Consider the following 23,285-nt stretch of genomic DNA (forward strand, 5'->3'; position numbering starts at 1 on the left):
GACTCAAAGTGGACATGTGCAGATTTTTTGAGTTTCTACTGTCCAGAAGGAGCGGCCGCTCCACACCACACGACTTGGGTCAATAACTATGAATTGCTTTTCTCTCTGGAGCAGGGCACCATTGAAAGGAGTGATACCTAGAGTGGCGTTAAGTGTTTAGGAGGATCAACTGAAGTTGGTGCGACCCAGACCCGGTGGAGAGCGTGGTGAAACAGAGAAGACACTGTCTGTCCTGCTAAGTTTGACGCAGAGTCCTTACCCGACAAAGTCAGGTTAGAATGTGTCAGTTATCCCATGAGAGCTTTTGTCCCAAACCTATTACAGTGTTTTAGGTGCCAAGCTTATGATCATGTTGCAGCAGTGTGTAGGAAGGAGATTCCTAAATGTGAGAAGTGTGCAGGAGAGCATGAGACGAAGCAATGTGTAGTATTGGTGGGAAAAGCTGTGTGTGTAAACTGTAGGAGTACCCATGGTGCTGGAGACCAGAGGTGTCCGGTGAGAGAAAGGCAGATTGAGGTAAATGATGGTCACACCAGATACTGACTGGTTTTCTAATCCACGCCCCTACCTTTTTTTTTAAGGTATCTGTGACCAACAGATGAATATCTGTATTCCTGGTTATGTGAAATCCATAGATTAGGGCCTAATGAATTTATTTCAATTGACTGATTTCCTTATATGAACTGTGACTCAGTAAAATCTTAGAATTTGTTGCATGTTGTGTTTATATTTGTTCGGTGTATACATCCAAACCTAGTTCTGAGTAAGGGTTAGGGTTTTGTAAGGGTAAGAGTTTTGGATCGATGTTGTTACCTGGGAGATCCGATTGAAGTATCTATAAGAAATTGTGCATACGTCAGATGAGGTGGCGTTGATGAGAGTAACGAGAAGTGGGCTTATTTTTTGTTGTTGTGTATCTATGGAATAGAAGGAGCATTCTCTGCGCCTCAAGAAGATATCGGATTGGAATGCATCATGTGTGGATCTTTGAAGCAGGGCGCCTATCAAGGGTGTTATCAGAGAACATCTGAGAAAATAGGCATCATTGTGAGTGTGGCTGAGAGTTTTTTGGGACTCTGGGATTTTACAGCAGAGGCATTACAATGAAGCCTGTTGATGAATGCTCTGTCCTCACAGGCACCTGAGCCTGTTTAGGGATGGGATTTGAACTGTGACTGATAGAGTGTTATGTTTTAGAAATATTTTAATTTTATTTTGTATGATGTCGGGTCCCTCCCCTTTCCGCAATGGAATACTTTAAAAAAAGACCCTGTTCAGTAGATGGTGGCAATATTTCAATAGGGGTAGTCTGCCATAAAACCCTGAAGAAGAAGAAGAAGAAGAACCAATAGCTACTGTTATTTGACTTCAGAAGTGTAAAAGGGTTTGATGGGTGGTGGTGTCCTGTCCTCCCAGGCCGATCGGCATGGTTCAGGAGAAGATACAAAGTAGAATGAATTCATATAATAGGCCAGTTGGGGGCGGTAATGCAACATATTGAACGACAACCGACCTTAAACTCCGAAGAAGAAGCAGAAGACGAAGAAGAACAGCAGCTACTGTCCTTGAGAAACAGTTGGCAACACTGGCCAGAGTTCAGGACGAAAATAAAAACGGTAACAGGGTTCCGGGAGGAGGGCGGACGCCTCGGCGGAAATGGAGTCCCTAGAGAAAGCAAGAACAAGATGGTTGTCAGGAGTAGTGCAGTATTATCATAAGGAGACGAATACTTGGAAAACGGAGGAGGAATGGAGGGAAAAAGAGAGGCAGAGGAGGTCTAAGAGAGAGAGGGAAGAAGAGGGTGAGCTTGAGTCGGATAAAAATGGTGGAAAAAAGGGAGATGGTTTGAAGAAGAATGGAAGAATGGTAGAAAGTGTAAGCAGAGGGAGCTGAAGACAGGAGGAGAAATGGAAGTGAATGAGGGTGAAGTATCGGAGGTGGTAGGTGCGGTAAAGTTATCGGAGACCGAGGTATGCGCCGAGGATCAGGATGAAGATGAGTCTGTGACAGTAGAAGGGAAGTTTATGAAAAAAGTGGACTCTTGCCTTTTGGCTGATCCATTTGTGGTTTCATGGTGGGTGAAAAAAAGAGTTGGGTAATGTGGAATCGGTGAGGGTAACCAGAAGTGGTCTAGTGATAATTGTTTATGTTTATGTTGATCAGAGGGAGAATGCGCTCGGAATAAAACGAATGGGAGCAAGAAAAGTTAATTGTTTCGTTCTCAAGAAAAGGGCACCAATGAAAGGAGTGATAACTGGGGAAGCAGTAAATATAAAAGTTCACCAGCTGAGGGGAAAGATTCTCGGTGTATGTGATGCTCGTCGTTTGATGCGACGCAGAAAGGGTGACGAGAGTGGAGAAACGGACGAGTCATTGTCTGTTCTTTTGAGTTCTGAAGATGAGTCTTTGCCTGACAAAGTAAAGTTAGGATATATAAGTTATCCTGTACAAGCATATGTGCCAAATACATTACGTTGTTACAGGTGTCCAGCTAATGGGCATGTGGCAGCAGTGTGTAGGAGGGAGGGTCCAAGGTGTGAGAAATGTGCAGAAGGGCATGAGACAAAGGAAAGTGTAGTATTGGGGAAAGTAGTGGAATGTGTTAATTGTAGGGGTGCCCATGGAGCTGGGGATCAGAAATGTCCCATACAAGAGAGGCAGGTTGAGGTTTCCAGGGTTAGTATTGCAGAAGTTGTCATATGCTGAGGCAGTGAAGAAAGTAGAGGAAGATGGGTTAAGGGGGAGGAGTGGGGAGAGTAGTAGAGATATACCACTACAGAGGGATAGGACAAAAAGTGATATAAGTTTCCGTAAGATAGGATTTTTAGCATTTATAGCAATGGTTATCAACTGTACTGCAGGGATGGAACTGAAGTCGCAGAAAATTGAGGTTGTGGTGGCAGCTGCAGAGAGGTATTTGGGTGTGCGAGACATCAGAAGAGTTACAGGGTGTGTTAAGTGGTGATGTCCCATCCTTTCAGGATGATGGCATGAGGTAGGAATAAATACATGTAATTAGTGAAGAAGGGTGGTGTTCATTTATTTTATATAATTTTAAAATTAGTGAGTGTAGTGTTAGATGATAGGCTATTTATAGAGGGCTTTTTTTTTTTTTCAAGCGAAGTATAAGGGAGTTGTACTCCAGTCTAGTAGGTGGCGGTAATGCAACAAATTGGATCCAACCGCCATTAAACCTCATAGAAGAAGAAGAAGAAGAAGAAGAAGAAGAAGAAGACCAGCGTTCCTTCCCGCGTGTCGCGAGAACACACGTCTAGATTTCACGTGGCCAGTTTAGCTGATTATAAATGTATTATTGTAAAACATTTCCAAAATTGTTGTAACAAACAATCCAAATTGTGGGGAAAAGGCCAAAATACCCATGTGTAGAATACTTTCTCTTGGTACACGGAACCGGATAGCTAGCGTTGTTGCTTACAAGCGAAGCAGCTCTGATCAGCTGAAAAGTTGAGGGTGAAGCTTTTGGTTGCCTGGACACGGCGCTCAAATCTCCATTCCGCCCAAAACATACAGCTAGCGTTTCCTCTAGCGAGCTGGCTAAGCGGTCTTGGATGTTCATTTGTGAAGGTTTAGCTCATTTTTGTTTATATGGAACACGTCGAAATCTTTACAGCCTGGAAATCTGTTGCGCTTCACAAGCAGTCCATAGCTTGCTGAATTTGTAGTTACAGATATATAGAAAACAAGTTGCTGTTATTAGCTAGTGTTGGCTGTCTAGCCAGAACTTGCAAAAGTCCATCTTCAGTCTTCATGTTGTGATTTCATATCGGGGGAACATCGTTTCTTCAGCATCATCACAGTGTAAGTTGATGCATGCATGTATCAATAAACGTTTGAGACAACATTGGCGTTGTGTATATAGCTGCATTTGCACACAGTTTGTATGCATGTTTTAACAATCGAAAGTTATTCCAGAGACAATGCAAATAGTTGGTTTGTTTTTGCCTAAAAACAGATTCAAGAGAGCTGATTGAGGTTAGTGAGTAGCCTAAACTACATGTTGCATTTTTATGTGTTTTAAATTGAGTTGGCTTTTGACAGCTGAAAGTTGTGTGTGTGTGTGTGAGAGAGGGTGTTGCCCATCCACCACACTCCACAAAGTCAATATTATGAAAGAGTGGATTAAACCCAACTAATGATGGAATTGAATTGGCCGGGAGTATTGGGAAGAGGTCACCACAGATGAAAGGGGAAGTTTCTATGGTTTCACTATTCCTGCTCCTACAATTTAACGTTTTAAACCAAAACGTATAATGGAGATTGTTTAATTCATTGGAATAGCCCTTTATTGATAATGTTGCGAATTCGGTGGGTAGCACCGACCGGGACTCAAACCCGTGTACAGTGACTGTCAAGCCAACACCTCAACCATTACGCAAAGAGGTGAACCTCTTGACTAGGTTGGTGTTGGGTTAAGGTCGCTACATTACACATTGCCCCCTTCCTTCGGGAAAGCGTGATCCCACTCTTCTCTGTACCATGCCCCTCACGTGTACATGCCTCTCCGATGGCCATCCCACTTCTGACACCAATGTAGGGAATTCTGGGGGTAATCCTGACCAGATCTCGAACACGGGTCCAGAGACTGTCAAGCCAACACCTTAACCGTTATGCGAAGAGGTTCAAATGTCTTGACGAGGTCGCTAGGTGTTGGGTTAAGGTCGCAATAAGAATACATTCAAACATCTTGATGTGTGCCTTCACTTGGATCCTTCCCGTGTCTTTCCATTTCCCCATTTTTGTTTTGATTGTATGGAGACTGAGAGGACCCCCTGTATAGTACTGTGTGTGTGTGGTGCATGCGCAGATAGCATCTCAGTCTCTGTCAGCCGATCCTAGTGATGAATATTATAGTACCCTCATTACAGGGTCATTACATCAGTTGGACAAAGGGACCAGAGTTGTAGGTTACATCCTATCAACCCTTACTCTTCTGTGCCTCTACATGCAGAAGTGACTTTACACAGCAGGTTAGGAGAATTAATGTAGCAGGTTAGGAGAATTAACGCAGCAGATTAGGAGAATTAACACAGCAAGTTAGGAGAATTAACGCAGCAGGTTAGGGAGAATTAACGCAGCAGGTTAGGGAGAATTAACGCAGCAGGTTAGGAGAATTAACGCAGCAAGTTAGGAGAATTAACGCAGCAAGTTAGGAGAATTAACGCAGCAGGTTAGGAGAATTAACGCAGCAGGTTAGGAGAATTAACACAGCAAGTTAGGAGAATTAACGCAGCAGGTTAGGAGAATTAACGTAGCAGGTTAGGAGAATTAACGCAGCAGGTTAGGAGAATTAATGCAGCAGGTTAGGAGAATTAACACAGCAGGTTAGGAGATAGGAAAAGGTTAGGGAATGCAAAAACTCTCCCTGACATGGCCGGTGACACTTTGCTTCTTGAATGTCCAATATTTAGAAAGCTTGACCGCTGACATGGAAAACATTTTGGGACTGTATCAACCGTGGATTAAGGGACAGATTGAAATGTACAGAATGGAAGGAAATGTGGAGGGTCATGTAATTAATGAAATGTCAATATTTCTCAGTGTTTTAGAATGAGTTGCTTATTAGGCAGTATATGGATGTGTGCCTGATGCCGCCCCTCATCTCTGATTCTCTGCAGGCGTGCTTTATCAATTGCACCTATAGGCTATTTAGTGTGGTCTCAATCAAATGATCCATAGCCTATACTAGGCTATGAAGTGCATGCTCAGTGAAGCACAGAGCAAAGTTATATTTCCAAGATAGCTGCTGGGATGGTGTAAATAAAACGAGGCTGAATTACACACTGCAAAGGATATTCCAACCCTGAGCCCCGGCCTGTTTTGCTCTTGCTGATAAGGGTTTTTCTGTGTGCTGCCTAACCAGTGGCTGTGTAGGGCTACGGTGGCAGTTCAGGAGGAGAGGGAAAGGTTTTTTCCGCAAATAATCTTTGGTTAGGCAGTGTCCAAAGAAATGTGCAACTACTAGCCTATAGCCTACGTTCTGTTCAGTTTGAGAAGGAGAGTGTGAAGATGAGGAGAGTGTGAAGATGAGGAGAGTGTGAAGATGAGGAGGAGAGTGTGAAGATGAGAAGGAGAGTGTGAAAATGAGAAGGAGAGCGTGAAGATGAGGAGGACCAGAGGTCAACTACTAGCCTATAGCCTATGTTCTGTTCAGTTTGAGAAGGAGAGTGTGAAGATGAGAAGGAGAGCGTGAAGATGAGGAGGACCAGAGGTCAACTTTGATAGCTTGCTACTACTATAATTGACTTTATTAAAAACAAGATGTTTCTTGCCCATGATGTATTTATCAAGAGTTATTGACCTCACAATAACCCAGATTTTAGTAACTTACATTGTGATGCTGAAACCTGCTAACAATTATTTCTCTCTGTAATAAAGCCCTTTTGTGGGGGGGAAATCATTCTGATTGGCTGGGCCTGGCTCCCCAGTGGGTGGGTGCATCCCTGCCCAGTCATGTTAAATCCATAGATTAGGGTCTAATGAATGTATTTCAATTGACTGATTTCCTTATATGAACTATAACTCAGTAAAATCTTAGAAATTGTTGCGTTTGATATTTTTGTTCAGTATATAAAGTTATGCTTTATGCTAGAGAAACAAGCTGTAAAATAGCCAGGAAAGATGTGACTCTGATGCACAAGGGGATATCATTGTTTTGTTTCTTTGACATTCAGAGGCTGACTTTGCCTTGGAAGTCATCTAATTATGTCACTATCAATTGATTAAAGCTGCTAACTTTCTATAGAATAGAACGACGCTTAAACCCCTGTCTGGGGTGAAAGGTAGGCCTTCTCTGTCTGGGGGGGAAAGGTTGGCCTTCTCTGTCTGGGGTGGAAAGGTTGGCCTTCTCTGTCTGGGGGTGAAAGGTAGGCCTTCTCTGCCTGGGGGTGGAAAGGTTGGCCTTCTCTGTCTGGGGGGAAAGGTAGGCCTTCTCTGTCTGGGGGGGAAAGGTAGGCCTTCTCTGTCTGGGGGGGGAAAGGTAGGCCTTCTCTGTCTGGGGTGGAAAGGTAGGTCTTCTCTGTCTGGGGGGGAAAGGTAGGCCTTCTCTGTCTGGGGGGGAAAGGTAGGCCTTCTCTGTCTGGGGGGGAAAGGTAGGCCTTCTCTGTCTGGGGTGGAAAGGTTGGCCTTCTCTGTCTGGGGTGGAAAGGTAGGCCTTCTCTGCCTGGGGGGGAAAGGTTGGCTTTCTCTGTCTGGGGGGAAAGGTAGGCCTAACTTTTGAAAGTACCGTGATCAAAATTCTTAATGACGTCTCAGATTTAATAATTTATTAATAGTGACAGTTTCGTTGCAAACAAGACAGACTGATTTGGCATTGAAAAAAATATGATGAACTCATAGGCTTATCTCTCTGTCCATTCTTAGCCTGTAATTTCTGTCATTTGTGTGGTATTAAAAAATATTCCGCTAATATGTAAAATTATGTAGAAGGCTGCAGCTACTCTTCCTGGGGTTTATTATGGATCCCCATTAGTTCCTGCCAAGGCAGCAGCTACTCTTCCTGGGGTTTATTATGGATCCCCATTAGTTCCTGCCAAGGCAGCAGCTACTCTTCCTGGGGTTTATTATGGATCCCCATTAGTTCCTGCCAAGGCAGCAGCTACTCTTCCTGGGGTTTATTATGGATCCCCATTAGTTTCTGCGAAAGCAGCAGCTACTCTTCCTGGGGTTTATTATGGATCCCCATTAGTTCCTGCCAAGGCAGCAGCTACTCTTCCTGGGGTTTATTATGGATCCCCATTAGTTCCTGCCAAGGCAGCAGCTACTCTTCCTGGGGTTTATTATGGATCCCCATTAGTTCCTGCCAAGGCAGCAGCTACTCTTCCTGGGGTTTATTATGGATCCCCATTAGTTTCTGCCAAGGCAGCAGCTACTCGTCCTGGGGTTTATTATGGATCCCCATTAGTTCCTGCCAAGGCAGCAGCTACTCTTCCTGGGGTTTATTATGGATCCCCATTAGTTCCTGCCAAGGCAGCAGCTACTCTTCCTGGGGTTTATTATGGATCCCCATTAGTTCCTGCCAAGGCAGCAGCTACTCTTCCTGGGGTTTATTATGGATCCCCATTAGTTTCTGCGAAAGCAGCAGCTACTCTTCCTGGGGTTTATTATGGATCCCCATTAGTTCCTGCCAAGGCAGCAGCTACTCTTCCTGGGGTTTATTATGGATCCCCATTAGTTCCTGCCAAGGCAGCAGCTACTCTTCCTGGGGTTTATTATGGATCCCCATTAGTTTCTGCGAAAGCAGCAGCTACTCGTCCTGGGGTTTATTATGGATCCCCATTAGTTCCTGCCAAGGTAGCAGCTACTCTTCCTGGGGTTTATTATGGATCCCCATTAGTTCCTGCCAAGGCAGCAGCTACTCTTCCTGGGGTTTATTATGGATCCCCATTAGTTTCTGCGAAAGCAGCAGCTACTCGTCCTGGGGTTTATTATGGATGCTTGTGTCTGTGGAAAAGATGCCTGGGGAGAGAAACAGTTGTGTACTGTATGGCCGTCCGCATTGGTGAGAGTGGAGCTCCCTGTGATCTGACCATGCTCTGTTATTTTATTTATTACTTGTGTTATCACATTGTTTTCAGCTGTAGCCTATATCCCTATAACACTCTCAAATGTTTTTAATAACTTCTGTAGAGTTTGTCCTCGCCACTGTGCTTCTACATCTGCATTGCTTTCTCTTTGGGGTTTTAGGCTGGGTTTCTGTTTGGCACTTTGTGACGACTGCTGATGTAAAAGAGCCCCAAGAGGAGATGGGAGCTGTGATTGTTGGCACACACTGATCTCTGATGCCTGCAGCTGTCAATTAAAACATGTGTGATGACAGTGTGTCCTTACTCCACAGTGTATCCCCTCTTTCCATTCTTCTTCCTTCCAGACCACTTTCCCCTCTTCTCTCCTCATCAACCTTCGCCCTCTCCCTCTCTTCTTCACTCCCTTTCCTCCTATCTCTCTCTCCCCCTCTCCTATCTCCTCCTCCTCCTCCTCTTCATCCCCAGGGAGTGCAGCCCAGTCCTCCTCCTCTTCATCCCCAGTGAGGGCAGCCCAGTCCTCCTCTTCCTCTTCATCCCCAGTGAGGGCAGCCCAGTCCTCCTCTTCCTCTTCATCCCCAGTGAGGGCAGCCCAGTCCTCCACCTCTTCATCCCCAGTGAGGGCAGCCCAGTCCTCCACCTCTTCATCCCCAGTGAGGGCAGCCCAGTCCTCCTCTTCCTCTTCATCCCCAGTGAGGGCAGCCCAGTCCTCCTCTTCCTCTTCATCCCCAGTGAGGGCAGCCCAGTCCTCCTCTTCCTCTTCATCCCCAGTGAGGGCAGCCCAGTCCTCCACCTCTTCATCCCCAGTGAGGGCAGCCCAGCCCTCCACCTCTTCATCCCCAGTGAGGGCAGCCCAGTCCTCCTCTTCCTCTTCATCCCCAGTGAGGGCAGCCCAGTCCTCCACCTCTTCATCCCCAGTGAGGGCAGCCCAGTCCTCCACCTCTTCATCCCCAGTGAGGGCAGCCCAGTCCTCCACCTCTTCATCCCCAGTGAGGGCAGCCCAGTCCTCCACCTCTTCATCCCCAGTGAGGGCAGCCCAGTCCTCCACCTCTTTGTCCCCAGGGAGTATAGCACAGTGACCCTACAGTCAAGATAGCTAACCCTCCACAGTACCTTCTCTACTATCTAGCCAGCCCGGACAGAAGCACAAAACAATCTAGAATATATAGAAAAAGTCATCATTACTTATTTATTCCTGTTTACAGTGTCAGTTTCAACCAGGCACTGACGTTATCCACCTAAGAAACACTGATAAGCAGATGTGGGAGCAGCTGACCTGTAATAATGTTCAGGCTGGGAGGAGATTTACTGCATGTGTTATAAGAATGGAAAAAACAGTCAATCATAATCATCGATTGTGATCTTTTTCACGCTGTGAGATTTTCTACATGACAGAGGGCAGACTATAGCTACCACTCTTATCTCCCTCTCAGCCCAGATAGCCTAGCGTTCCATAAACCCTCCTGATAGCAGCACAACCAGTCTTCCACACACACCACGGATGCATCCCAAATGGCACCCTATTCCCTATATAGTGCACTACTTTTCACCAGGGCCCATAGGGTGCCATTTTGAGACTCATTCTAAAAACGATCAACATCCCCCATGGCTGATTTTATATCACCATCGCTGTCCTGCCAGACATTGTAGACATCATTATTACTGATCTGCATCTCAACAATGTAACGTATTCCGTCGTCACATTCTCTTGACTTGGATGAGGTGTTAGATGGAAGATGCCCTAGGAAGAGGATCAGGATCAGAGCCTGTATCCACGAAGAGGTGATCTAGGATCTGTTTTCTTTTAGAGCATAATGAATAAGACTATGGACAGCCAGGGGTGGGACCTGATCCTAGATCAGCAATCAGACTTGAGGCTTTTTAAATACAGGCCCTGGACCAGGCACTATTTTATCAAGTATTGCAGTGCAGACAGTGACAGACAGTGGCTCAATTGTTTGGTATAGAATAGGTTATCTGTCCCCTGTTATTGACTGGTAGACAAATGCAGTAACCTCATGAGAACACTAGATGTCAGTGTTGGGCTGTGTTGATCCTGGTGTTTGTTCTTGCATGTTGCTGGGTTTGGTCTGAAGGGATGGGTAACTCCAGTCCTCAGGGGTGGGCAACTCTAGTCCTCAGGGGGGGGTAACTCCAGTCCTCAGAGGGGGGGTAACTCCAGTCCTCAGGGGGGGGTAACTCCAGTCCTCAGGGATGGGTAACTCCAGTCCTCAGGGATGGGTAACTCCAGTCCTCAGGGGTGGGGTAACTCCAGTCCTCAGGGGTGGGGTAACTCCAGTCCTCAGAGGGGGGTGTAACTCCAGTCCTCGGGGGGGAACTCCAGTCCTCGGGGGGGAACTACAGTCCCCGGGGGGGTAACTCCAGTCCTCAGGGGCCTGATTGGTGTCACACTTTCTCTCCATCCTAGTAAACACACCTGATTTAAACTAATTGCATTCTAAACTGATCATGATTAGTTGATGATTGGAGTCAGGTGTGTTAGCTGGGACTGGGGCAAAACTGTGACACCAATCAGGACACCTGAGGACTGGAGTTTCCCAGGCCTGCTGGCTATGTATGGTGTATTTACAGCCTAGTCTGAGTACACAGAATGAAGAAATGCATGAATAATCTATTTTCCACTGTCTTCACCAGGCTTCCCTTGGCTGAGAACATTCTGTGTAGAGATTGTTAAGAACAAATTATTATTTACAATGACGGCCTAGGAACAGTGGGTTAACTGCCTTGTTCAGGGGCAGAACGACTGATTTTTACCTTGTCAGCTTGGGGATTTGATCTAGCAACCTTTCGGCCCAACTCTCTAACCACTAGGCTACCTGCTGGTTACTGGCCCAACGCTCTAACCACTAGGCTACCTGCTGGTTACTGGCCCAACGGTCTAACCACTAGGCTACCTGCTGGTTACTGGCCCAACTCTCTAACCACTAGGCTACCTGCTGGTTACTGGCCCAACGGTCTAACCACTAGGCTACCTGCTGGTTACTGGCCCAACGCTCTAACCACTAGGCTACCTGCTGGTTACTGGCCCAATGGTCTAACCACTAGGCTACCTGCTGGTTACTGGCCCAACTCTCTAACCACTAGGCTACCTGCTGGTTACTGGCCCAACGGTCTAACCACTAGGCTACCTGCTGGTTACTGGCCCAACGGTCTAACCACTAGGCTACCTGCTGGTTACGGGCCCAACTCTCTAACCACTAGGCTACCTGCTGGTTACTGGCCCAACGGTCTAACCACTAGGCTACCTGCTGGTTACTGGCCCAACGGTCTAACCACTAGGCTACCTGCTGGTTACTGGCCCAACGCTCTAACCACTAGGCTACCTGCTGGTTACTGGCCCAACTCTCTAACCACTAGGCTACCTGCTGGTTACTGGCCCAATGCTCTAACCACTAGGCTACCTGCTGGTTACTGGCCCAACTCTCTAACCACTAGGCTACCTGCTGGTTACTGGCCCAACGCTCTAACCACTAGGCTACCTGCTGGTTACTGGTCCAACTCTCTAACCACTAGGCTACCTGCTGGTTACTGGTCCAACGCTCTAACCACTAGGCTACCTGCTGGTTACTGGCCCAACTCTCTAACCACTAGGCTACCTGCTGGTTACTGGCCCAACTCTCTAACCACTAGGCTACCTGCTGGTTACTGGCCCAACTCTCTAACCACTAGGCTACCTGCTGGTTACTGGCCCAACGCTCTAACCACTAGGCTACCTGCTGGTTACTGGCCCAACGCTCTAACCACTAGACTACCTGCTGGTTACTGGCCCAACTCTCTAACCACTAGGCTACCTGCTGGTTACTGGCCCAACACTCTAACCACTAGGCTACCTGCTGGTTACTGGCCCAACCCTCTAACCACTAGGCTACCTGCTGGTTACTGGCCCAACTCTCTAACCACTAGGCTACCTGCTGGCTACTGGCCCAACCCTCTAACCACTAGGCTACCTGCTGGTTACTGGCCCAACTCTCTAACCACTAGGCTACCTGCTGGTTACTGGTCCAACGCTCTAACCACTAGGCTACCTGCTGGTTACTGGCCCAACACTCTAACCACTAGGCTACCTGCTGGTTACTGGCCCAACTCTCTAACCACTAGGCAACCTGCTGGTTACTGGCCCAATGGTCTAACCACTAGGCTAGCTGCCGCCCCAGGAGGCCTATTCTTAACAACCCTTGCACATTGCTGTTGATAACAATGGCCTTTAACCAGAAATAGCCTTCAGTTCAGTTGCCTTTGAGTTGTTGTGATTGTTGCGTAGTGCGTTTAAGACATGTCTGCAGGGTTCTAAGTGTGTCCTCTGCCTTGACGTGCTGCTCGCTCATTAACTGAAAACCCAAGCAGGTTTGAATCAAGTTGGTGCCAAGTGTCAGCTTGCACCAAACACTCACTCAGACTGCATCCCAGAGCTGCAGGAGACTGAGGGTACGTCCTGAGTGACACCCTATTCCCTAAACCTTAGAGCTGCAGGAAACTGAGATTACGTCCCAAATAGCACCCTAGTCAAAAGTAGTGCACTTTATAGGGTGCCATTTGGGATGCAAAAAAGGACTCAAGAAGACAACCCCAGGCATGCTGTTAGAGAAGCTGCCGGTCTCCACGCACACGCAGGCTCTTGGCAGAGGTACAGGCCAATTCATAATGAATAATAATAACACACACCTCATTTTCACTTCAGAAGTGTGTTCCCCCTAGCAACCTCCCCCCTCTATCCTTCTCTCTCTTTTCTTTCTCCCGCTCTCTCTCTTCGTCTCTCTCTCTCTCCGTCACTCTCTTTCTGTCGCGCTCTGTCTCTTTCACACAATTCAATTCAATGGTTGTCGTGGGAAACATATGTTTACCTTGCCAAAAAAAGTGGACTAGTGTGCAAATAGTTCAAGCATGAAAGTTAAAATAAACATAAATATTGGTTGTATTTACAATAGTGTTTGTTCTTCAGTGGTTGACCTTTTCTGGTGGCAACAGGTCACAAATCTTGCTGCTGTGATGGCACACTGCGGTATTTCACCCAGTAGATATGGGAGTTTATCAAAATTGGATTTGTTTTCAAATTCTTCATGGATCTTTGTAATCTAAGGGAAATATGTGTCTCTGATATGGTCATACATTTGGCAGGAGGTTAGGAAGTGCAGCTCAGTTTCCACCTCATTTTGTGGGCAGTGTGCACATAGCCTGTCTTCTCTTGAGAGCCAGGTCTGCCTACGGCGGCCTTTCTCAATAGCAAGGCTATGCTCACTGAGTCTATACATAGTCAAAGTTTTCCTTAATTTTGGCTCAGTCACAGTGGTCAGGTATTCTGCCCTTCTTGCCTTGTCTCTCAGATCGTTCACATCTTTGTGGAAGTTACCTGTGGTGCTGATGTTTAGGCTGAGGTATGTGTCGTATTTTGTGTGCTCTAGGGCAACCGTGACTAGATGGAAATTGTATTTGTGGTCCTGGCAACTAGACCTTTTTTGGAACACCATTATTTTTGTCTTACTGAGATTTACGGTCAGGGCCCAAGTCTGACAGAATCTGTGCAGAAGCTCTAGGTGCTGCTGTAGGCCCTCCATGGTTGGTGACAGAAGCATCAGATCATCAGCAAACAGTAGACATTTGACTTCAGAATCTAGTAGGGTGAGGCCGGGTGCTGCAGACTGTTCAAGTGCCCTCTCCAATTCGTTGAGATATATGTTGAAGAGGGTGGGGCTCAAGCTGCATCCCTATCTCACCACCCGGCCCTGAGGAAAGAAAGTTATGTTTTTTGACAATTTTAACCGCACACTTGTTGTTTGTGTATATGGATTTTATGTCGTATGTTTTCCCCCAACACCACTTTCCATCAATTTAGATAGCAGACCCTCATGCCAAATTGAGTCAGATTTAAAAAAATCAACAAAGCATTAAAAGACTTAGCCTTTGTTTTGGTTTGTTTATTTGTCAATAAGGGTGTGCAGGGTGAATATGTGGTCTGTCTTACGGCAATTTGGTAAAAAGCCAATTTGACATTTGCTCTGGACATTGTTTTCACTGAGGAAATGTAGGAGTCTGCTGTTAGTGATAATGCAGAGGATTTTCCCAAAGTTGCTGCTGACGCATATCCCACGGTAGTTATTGGGGTCGAATTTGTCTCCACTTTTGTGGATGGGGGGGGATCAGTCCTTGGTTCTAAGTATTGGGGAAGATGCCAGAGCTAAGGATGATGTTAAAGTGTTTTAGTATAGCCAATTGGAATTTGTTGTCTGTATATTTGATCATTTCATTGAGGATCCCATCAACACCACAGTCTTTTTGGGGTTGAAGGGTTTCCATTTTGTCCTGTAGTTCATTCAATGTAATTGAATAGCTGACTCTAATATTTTAAATGTATCATATATATGTTTTTGTTGTCTGTTCTTTGTTAAAGGGCCAAAAAGATTGGAGAAGTGGTTTATCCAGACATCTCCAGCTCTTCATGTTGTTGTTGGTTTAGTGTTTTCCAATTTTCCCAGAAGTGGTTAGATTCTATGGATTCTTCAATTACATTGAGCTGATTTCTGTTCCTTCTTTTTCCGTAGTGTATTTCTGTATTATTTTAGTGCTTCACCATAGTGAAGGCGTAGACTCAGGTTTTCTGGTCCTCTATGTTTTTGGTTGGACAGGTTCCTCAATTCCTTTCTTAGGTTATTGCATTCTTCATCAAACCATTTCTCATTGTTGTTCATTTTATACTATTTAGGGTTTCTACAGCCAAGTTTACACCTTCACTATCACAGTGAAACATTTTGTCAAGGAACTTGTATTTGTTGTTGCCTAATTGTTTTCTGTTAGGTTTCTACACTACTTTCTTTCCATCTGTAGCATTTCTTAATGGTATGCAGGCTGTTCAGTTTTGATGCCTCATGATAATTGCATGAACATTGCTCTGTTCAAGTAGGCTGTGATTTTGCTGTGATCTGATAGGGGTGTCAGTGGGCTGACAGTGAACGCTCTGACAGTGAACGCTCTGACAGTGAACGCTCTGACAGTGAACGCTCTGACAGTGAACGCTCTGACAGTGAACACTCTGACTGTGAACGCTCTGACAGTGAACGCTCTGACTGTGAACGCTCTGACTGTGAACGCTCTGACTGTGAACGCTCTGACTGTGAACGCTCTGACTGTGAACGCTCTGACTGTGAACGCTCTGACTGTGAACGCTCTGACAGTGAACGCTCTGACAGTGAACGCTCTGACTGTGAACGCTCTGACTGTGAACGCTCTGACTGTGAACGCTCTGACTGTGAACGCGTTTAGGTCACCACATACTAGTACATGTCCCTGGGTCTGCAATGATTGATCTCTCTGTTTCTCTCTCTCTCTCTCTGTCTCTCTCATTAGCCTCTCTCTCTCGCTCTCTCTCTACCACTCTCTTACTCTCTCTCTCTACCTCTCCCTTTCTGTCACTCCCTCTCTCCCTGTCTTTCTCTCCCTCCGGTGTTTGCACAAGCAAATGGGCCGTGAAACAGGTAACGGAATCAAAGCACATTTGTTTCATTGGGTCGTTGATTGATGGAGGCTTCATGATGTCTCCATTTCCTCAACAAACGTCTGTCTTGTTTCCTTCCGCCACAGAAGATCCTCATCTGTTCCCATTTAACACTAATACAGACTATCAGTTCCCATTTAACACTAATACAGACTATCAGTTCCCATTTAACACTAATACAGACTATCAGTTCCCATTTAACACTAATACAGACTATCAGTTCCCATTTAACACTAATACAGACTATCAGTTCCCATTTAACACTAATACAGACTATCAGTTCCCATTTAACACTAATACAGACTATCAGTTCCCATTTAACACCAATACAGACTATCTGTTCCCATTTAACACTAATACAGACTATCAGTTCCCATTTAACACTAATACAGACTATCAGTTCCCATTTAACACCAATACAGATTATCTGTTCCCATTTAACACTAATACAGACTATCAGTTCCCATTTAACACTAATACAGACTATCAGTTCCCATTTAACACCAATACAGATTATCTGTTCCCATTTAACACTAATACAGACTATCAGTTCCCATTTAACACCAATACAGACTATCTGTTCCCATTTAACACCAATACAGACTATCTGTTCCCATTTAACACCAATACAGACTATCAGTTCCCATTTAACACTAATACAGACTATCTGTTCCCATTTAACACTAATACAGACTATCTGTTCCCATTTAACACTAATACAGACTATCAGTTCCCATTTAACACTAATACAGACTATCTGTTCCCATTTAACACTAATACAGACTATCAGTTCCCATTTAACACTAATACAGACTATCTGTTCCCATTTAACACTAATACAGACTATCAGTTCCCATTTAACACTAATACAGACTATCAGTTCTAGAAAGGTGAGAAAAAGGAGGTTCATGTCTCTTTTTGTTTCACTTCAGTGATTGTTGATGAGTTCTTTCATCTTGGTGTGTGTCCCAAATGGCACCCTACCATACATATTCCCTCTGGGCCCTGGTCAAAAGTAGTGCTCTATGTAGGAAATAGGGTGCCATTTGGTATGTACTGTAGTCCCTTGGTATGTGTCACTCCAAGGCTCAGCAGCTTCTTCCTGCCAACACAAGAGGGCGCTAGACAGCCACAAGTCCAAGATCTTCCGTTGTATCTTTCCAGCTACTCGTTTCCCTTGCCCTCTGTGTTTTTGACACTCCCGACACAAACACACTTATTTTTTTCTAAACGCAGCAGAGGATAACTGAAAATGTGACAACAACGTGTTCTGATATGGCAGCAGGCAGCGCCTCATGTCAACTTAAAGGTGGGTTTTTTCATTTCATCGTCGTTGTTGTTGTGGGTTTAACAACGAAAATCAAGCAAGTACCCCACTCAACATGTCTCCCAAATGTCACCATATTCCCTACATAGTGCACTACTTTTAAGTCTACGAGACCTGGTCAAAAGTAGTACACAACATAGGAATAGTGTGCCCTTTGTGACTCAAAGCAACATCACTCCACCACCACCTTTTCATTAGCCCAAATCCATCCAACTGGACAGTCAGGTCAGAGATCCAGGGGGCTGTTGGGTCTCGTCTGGCGTTCACACCTCCTTGCACAGCCATAAAGGGCCACGTGGTGCTGCCAATGGGGCCACAGCCATAAAGGGCCACGGGGTGCTGCCAATGGGGCCACAGCCATAAAGGGCCACAGGGTGCTGCCAATGGAGCCACAGCCATAAAGGGCCACAGAGTGCTGCCGAGGGGGCCACAACCATAAAGGGCCACAGGGTTCTGCCGAGTGTTTGTCGCCAAAGTGTTGATTTTGTGTGTGTGTGTAAAAGGAATGGTTTCCCCCACAACAAGACAGTGGTTTAGATTAAGGGCCATTTTGACTACTGCCCTGGGTCACACCACAGAGGATAGCCAGGATAGTTTGGGTTGCTGTGCCAACGGGATAGGCCCGACCCGTTGTCCTGGCAGTGGTAAACTTGTGTACACGTGCAGGAGGGGAGAACAGGGAGGGAGAGGAGGAAGGTAAGGAGGAAAGACGAGGTGCCCACTCGGTGTCACGTGTCAGAGAAATGGGGGCTTGTGGTTTTCACCAGGACGTGGACACACACACACACACACACACGGCCTATACACAGACACACAGCTTTCTGCAGAGATATATGACATGTTCCTACTACTCTCTCTCTCACACACATACACACAGAAGCACGGCCTAGCCCAATGAAGCAGCACCTCACATGGCTGATCCAGGTGAGAGGCGGTGTGTGTGTGTGTGTGTGTGTGTGTGTGTGTGTGTGTGTGTGTGTGTGTGTGTGTGTTCTCACACAATAGCCTGAGAGGGTGTAGTGTAGATTGTGTGTGTTGATCAGGGCAGGGTGAGTCAGTGTGACGGTGATGATGACTTAAGCCTTCCACACTATCTCCAGCTAGCCATGGAATTACTCATAGGATGGCAACCTATTCCCTACATAGTGCACTACTTTTAAAGTCATGCCAAATGGCACCCTATTCCATTTCCAAAGTAGTACACTGTATAGGGAATAGGGTCCCCTTTAGGACGCACCCAGAGCCACCCTCACAGCAGTGAAGACAGACGAGACCCTGAGAGAAGTTGTAGCTTTGAGACATTGAAGTTATTAAGTATGATGTTCACAAGTTGTCGTAGTAAAAGGCTGATTTTCTGGATTGACAACGGACACATCTGTTTGTCCATAAGCCCAGCTAACAGAGTTAACCAGGAACACAGTGGAAGATACATTTACCTCAAATGGCCACGGTTCTTGAATTTGCCAAAAGTCCTTCAGCACAGAGCCTGTCGACCAATCATTTCTTTACCCTCCACATAACACAACGGTTTTCTCAACCAATGGTCTAGGTGCTTTTGGTCGTACGCGCTCAAGTGGCTATTGCACAGTCTTCTAATAAAGGTGACTAAATGTACAGATGGCTAACAGGCTGGAGGAAAAGCTACATGAAATCACAAACACACCGCGGGTCTCTGGGGAACTAAACAGGCCGATACAGAACATCCCAAATGGAGTCCTATTCCCTATATAGTGCACTACTTTTGACCGGGGCCTAAAGGGAATAGGGTGCTATTTGAGACTCTGACATAGACTATACATGGTAAAGGAAAAGTGACATTGTCTAAGACTTAGTGGGGGTACGGTACGCTCCGACGGCAGAATAGCATAAACCTGTGGAAAATCAGGTTTGGAATGGGTGGGCTTCACCTTAAAGCTGCTTCAGAATGAAGGAGAGGGTCAGATCTAGAGGTCTGCAGGAAGAAGGAAACAATATGGTGTCTCTCATGTGGCCTGGAAAGGGACAGACTGGCAGGTTATGGTGATTTACAAAGAATGGATTCCTAAAAGATTTGTGTATGCAGTAGCATGCATCTAATTTTGGGTTTAGCTCATTTCTGATTACTTGTTCAAAGTTGTTAGAATATGTTCCAGATTTGTCACAATATATTATAATTATTATAAATGACACCTTTATTTATGGGAACGAGGGAGTCCTCATTCCTATAGTGCAGCACAACATTACAAAGTACATAATAAGGAATTACTGACACAATTTGACCAATCAAAGGCTCATTATGAAATATTCTGACAGGACTTGACAGGACCTGACAAGACAGGACCTGAGAAGACAGGACCTGACAAGACAAGACAGGACAGGACCTGAGAAGACAGGACCTGACAAGACAGGACTTGACCTAGCAAAGAACTGCACCACTACCATTGTCTGGAGAAGTTTTCTCTCTGCTAAAAGTGTGTGAGTGTGAGGTGTAGTAGGATGGACGCAGGCCATGGCATTGCTTGGAGTGCTGAAGCTTTGTGCCCGCTGAGGAGGGCTATTGGACGTGTGTGTGTTTACACATGGCTGGTCACTTGGACCTTCCGTCAGATGGAGGGCCGCCAGGTGTGTGTCTGTGTGTGTCGCTCTGTAGGGTGGACGCGTTTCAGACCTCTGCAGCTTCTCAGGCTGAGAGGTGAAAGGGCTAAAAGAGGTACCTGGTCCGTCTCAGGCAGAGAGGTGAAAGGGCTAAAAGAGGTACCTGCTCCGTCTCAGGCTGATAGGTGAAAGGGCTAAAAGAGGTACCTGGTCCGTCTCAGGCAGAGAGGTGAAAGGGCTAAAAGAGGTACCTGGTCCGTCTCAGGCTGAGAGGTGAAAGGGCTAAAAGAGGTACCTGGACTGTCTCAGGCTGAGAGGTGAAAGGGCTAAAAGAGGTACCTGGTCCGTCTCAGGCTGAGAGGTGAAAGGGCTAAAAGAGGTACCTGGTCCGTCTCAGGCTGAGAGGTGAAAGGGCTAAAAGAGGTACCTGGTCCGTCTCAGGCTGAGAGGTGAAAGGGCTAAAAGAGGTACCTGGTCCGTCTCAGGCTGAGAGGTGAAAGGGCTAAAAGAGGTACCTGGTCCGTCTCAGGCTGAGAGGTGAAAGGGCTAAAAGAGGTACCTGGTCCGTCTCAGGCTGAGAGGTGAAAGGGCTAAAAGAGGTACCTGGTCCGTCTCAGGCTGAGAGGTGAAAGGGCTAAAAGAGGTACCTGGTCCGTCTCAGGCTGAGAGGTGAAAGGGCTAAAAGAGGTACCTGGTCCGTCTCAGGCTGAGAGGTGAAAGGGCTAAAAGAGGTACCTGGTCCGTCTCAGGCTGAGAGGTGAAAGGGCTAAAAGAGGTACCTGGTCCGTCTCAGGCTGAGAGGTGAAAGGGCTAAAAGAGGTACCTGGTCCGTCTCAGGCTGAGAGGTGAAAGGGCTAAAAGAGTTACCTGGTCCGTCTCAGGTAGAGAGCTCAGTAGCTATAGTAGCTAGTGGGGTCCTGTATGGCTCAATTGGTAGAACATGGTGCTTGCAACACCAGTAATGTTGGTTTGATTCCCGCTGGGGCCAACCATACCAAAAATCTATGCATGCATAACTGTAAGTCGCTTTACATAAAAACGTATGCTAAATGGCATATTATTATATTATATTAGCGATACATAGGCAGGAATGGAAATTGATAATATACACTCATTCCCATGCCCATGAAAGAGCGAAGTCTGTCAGCTTTTTCACTTTCCATTCTGACATTATGCTACTTGTTTAACAGCAACCAGGAACAGATTAGCTTAGATTAGTTTCTGCTGAAACGTTCCTTTCTACTTTAGAATCGACCTACGTTTCCTGGGTTACTTGAGGCCTAGGAGAGAGGTCAGGTAGATTCCTCAGTGAGTACCTTTCTGTTAGCCTGCTTCAACATGCCGTGTTGTTTTGCAGAGTCTGAACCATGACTTTAAGGTTCAGTCACTAATAACAGTAGACATGTTATTCTGACGGGTTTGTCGTCTCATGACGCCATTGTTGGAACCAAGCCAAGGCAACCGCCGGTCCATGACAATAACTTAACATCTTATCCTCCTACCTGGTAAAGGTCCTTAGTAATGTCAACTTATCCTCCTACCTGGTAAAGGTCCTTAGTAATGTCAACTTATCCTCCTACCTGGTAAAGATCCTTAGTAATGTCAACTTATCCTCCAACCTGGTAAAGATCCTTAGTAATGTGAACTTATCCTCCTACCTGGTAAAGATCCTTAGTAATGTCAACTTATCCTCCTACCTGGTAAAGATCCTTAGTAATGTCAAATGCTAGAAATAGGCTGTCCATAATGAGGAGTAGGCTGTCCACAATGAGGAGTAGGCTGTCCACAATGAGAGGAGTAGACTGTCCACAATGAGAGGAGTAGGCTGTCCACAATGAGAGGAGTAGACTGTCCACAATGAGAGGAGTAGACTGTCCACAATGAGAGGATTAGGCTGTCCACAATGAGAGGAGTAGACTGTCCACAATGAGAGGAGTAGGCTGTCCACAATGAGAGGAGTAGGCTGTCCACAATGAGGAGTAGGCTGTCCACAATGAGAGGAGTAGACTGTCCACAATGAGAGGAGTAGACTGTCCACAATGAGAGGAGTAGGCTGTCCACAATGAGAGGAGTAGGCTGTCCACAATGAGAGGAGTAGGCTGTCCACAATGAGAGGAGTAGGCTGTCCACAATGAGAGGAGTAGGCTGTCCACAATGAGGAGTAGGCTGTCCACAATGAGAGGAGTAGACTGTCCACAATGAGAGGAGTAGGCTGTCCACAATGAGAGGAGTAGGCTGTCCACAATGAGGAGTAGACTGTCCACAATGAGGAGTAGACTGTCCATAATGAGAGGAGTAGGCTGTCCACAGTGAGAGGAGTAGGCTGTCCACAATGAGAGGAGTAGACTGTCCATAATGAGAGGAGTAGGCTGTCCACAATGAGGAGTAGACTATCCATAATGAGAGGAGTAGGCTGTCCACAATGAGGAGTAGACTGTCCATAATGAGGAGTAGACTATCCATAATGAGGAGTAGACTGTCCATAATGAGGAGTAGGCTGTCCACAATGAGGAGTAGGCTGTCCACAATGAGAGGAGTAGGCTGTCCACAATGAGAGGAGTAGGCTGTCCACAATGAGGAGTAGACTGTCCACAATGAGGAGTAGACTGTCCATAATGAGGAGTAGACTGTCCACAATGAGGAGTAGACTGTCCATAATGAGGAGTAGGCTGTCCACAATGAGGAGTAGCCTGTCCATAATGAGAGGAGTAGGCTGTCCACAATGAGAGGAGTCGACTGTCCACAATGAGAGGAGTAGGCTGTCCACAATGAGAGGAGTAGGCTGTCCACAATGAGGAGTAGACTGTCCACAATGAGGAGTAGACTGTCCATAATGAGAGGAGTAGGCTGTCCACAATGAGGAGTAGACTGTCCACAATGAGGAGTAGACTGTCCATAATGAGGAGTAGACTGTCCACAATGAGAGGAGTAGGCTGTCCACAATGAGAGGAGTAGGCTGTCCACAATGAGAGGAGTAGACTGTCCACAATGAGAGGAGTAGGCTGTCCACAATGAGAGGAGTAGACTGTCCACAATGAGGAGTAGACTGTCCACAATGAGGAGTAGACTGTCCACAATGAGAGGAGTAGACTGTCCACAATGAGAGGAGTAGGCTGTCCACAATGAGAGGAGTAGGCTGTCCACAATGAGAGGAGTAGGTTGTCCACAATGAGAGGAGTAGGCTGTCCATAATGAGGAGTAGACTGTCCACAATGAGAGGAGTAGACTGTCCACAATGAGAGGAGTAGGCTGTCCACAATGAGAGGAGTAGACTGTCCACAATGAGGAGTAGACTGTCCACAATGAGGAGTAGACTGTCCATAATGAGGAGTAGGCT

At 46.1% G+C, this 23,285-nt stretch overlaps 1 protein-coding gene across 2 annotated transcripts in view; it reads left to right on the plus strand.

The window, feature by feature from the left end:
* Window positions 1-2,662: 2,662 nt before the first annotated feature.
* The window catches only part of wdpcp (WD repeat containing planar cell polarity effector), a 236,262-nt gene continuing 215,639 nt past the window's right edge, over window positions 2,663-23,285 (plus strand). The window contains exon 1 of one of the 2 annotated variants that reach the window (XM_045701792.1): window positions 2,663-3,819. The gene's annotated coding sequence lies outside the window, so the exon portion shown is untranslated. The remainder of the gene's footprint in view (window positions 3,820-23,285) is intronic. The other variant, XM_045701791.1, reaches the window with a different exon arrangement.

The sequence above is a fragment of the Salmo salar genome, chromosome ssa18, assembly GCF_905237065.1.
Source record: "Salmo salar chromosome ssa18, Ssal_v3.1, whole genome shotgun sequence".
NCBI lineage: Eukaryota > Metazoa > Chordata > Actinopteri > Salmoniformes > Salmonidae > Salmo > Salmo salar.